The 1,393-nt window shown below is 40.0% G+C and overlaps 1 long non-coding RNA gene across 2 annotated transcripts; it reads right to left on the bottom strand.

The window, feature by feature from the left end:
* On the bottom strand, positions 1 to 1,135 carry LOC139023901 (uncharacterized). 2 transcript variants are annotated; one of them, XR_011475130.1, is made up of 3 exons: positions 349 to 1,135; positions 160 to 257; positions 1 to 56 (listed from the first exon to the last, which is right to left on the bottom strand). It is a non-coding gene; the product is annotated as an uncharacterized lncRNA (long non-coding RNA). The 2 variants fall into 2 exon arrangements; XR_011475131.1 differs by having other exon boundaries at positions 160 to 253; positions 353 to 1,135.
* Positions 1,136 to 1,393: the final 258 nt, after the last annotated feature.

The raw sequence follows: 1,393 nt of genomic DNA, 5'->3' as shown, positions 1-1,393 counted from the left end.
ATAGACTGCCTACATAGATGCACATCCCTACAGTAAAAGCGATGTAGACTGGGAATCTGTGCCTACATTAGATGCACATCCCTACACTAAAAGCTACGTAGGCAGCCTAATAGATGGACATCCCTACAGTAAAAGCGATGTAGACTGGGAATCTGCCACATAGATGCACATCCCTACAGTAAAAGCGATGTAGACTGGGAATCTGCCTACATAGATGCACATCCCTACAGTAAAAGCAATGTAGACTGGGAATCTGCCTACATAGATGCACATCCCTACAGTAAAAGCTACGTATGGCTGCCTACATAGATGCACATCCTACAGTAAAGCGATGTAGACTGGAATCGCCTACATAGATGCACATCCCTACAGTAAAAGCGATGTAGACTGGGAATCTGCCTACATAGATGCACATCCCTACAGTAAAAGCTACGTAGGCTGCCTACATAGATGCAATCCCTACAGTAAAAGCGATGTAGACTTGGAATCAGCCTACGTAGCTTCTGAAGTGAAAAAATATATCAGAGGTATGTTTTTGCCATAACTTGTTTTTGATAAGACTCAGAGTTCTGAAAAGGGAAGTTAAAGGTGATTTTAAATATATTATAAATGTTTTGTTAGATATTTTCACCCCTCCTAACTTATGTCGACTGACTTGGGCTTTCTCCAGCAGAAATCATGTGCCCCTACTGCTGGGTCTGGACCCTGTGACATTTGTACAGTAAAATAGATACATTCCATATGTTTACAAGTAGGTACCAGATAAAGAGAGGACCTTCTTTCATGACCGCAACATGGTCTTTTTAACTTTTTACACCGTTTGCTGAGAAATTGTCCCTGAAAACATGTACAAAATTGAATTATTATTTCTGGAATTAATATTTGGAATTCTTTAAAGTGCATTAATAAAAGTTACCCATTTCAGTCCATGAGTACGCTTGTTTATTACCATTCTTGCCCTTGTGTTAGACTGCATATAAGTAAGAACCTGGCAATGGTGGTAGTAGTATCAAAATGACCATGCCAACTTACTCTGTTAAAGAAAAAAAAAGCTTTTCTCATTGAAGATATATTTGCCTACAGGCCAGTGTCGACTTAGATTGTCTGTAATCAGGAATTGAACATTGATGAAAAGTAACATAATCATAATTTTATATTTTATATAAGCCCTTCGTACATCACTAATATCTCGAAGTGCTGTACAGACACCTCAGCCTAAAGACAAACACGCATAGTAATGCAGGTTGTAGAAGCACGGTGGCTAGGAAAAACGCCCTAGAAAGGCCAAAACCTAGGAAGAACCTAGAGAGGAACCAGGCTATGAGGGTGGCCAAGTCCTCTTCCTGGCTGTGCCGGGTGGAGATTATAACAGAACTATGCCAAGATGTTCAAA

Source organism: Salvelinus sp. IW2-2015, unplaced genomic scaffold (assembly GCF_002910315.2).
Source record: "Salvelinus sp. IW2-2015 unplaced genomic scaffold, ASM291031v2 Un_scaffold285, whole genome shotgun sequence".
In the NCBI taxonomy this organism is placed as follows: Eukaryota; Metazoa; Chordata; class Actinopteri; order Salmoniformes; family Salmonidae; genus Salvelinus; species Salvelinus sp. IW2-2015.
Note: the sequence above shows the minus strand (reverse complement) of the source record. Positions and strands in the feature narration are given on the sequence as shown.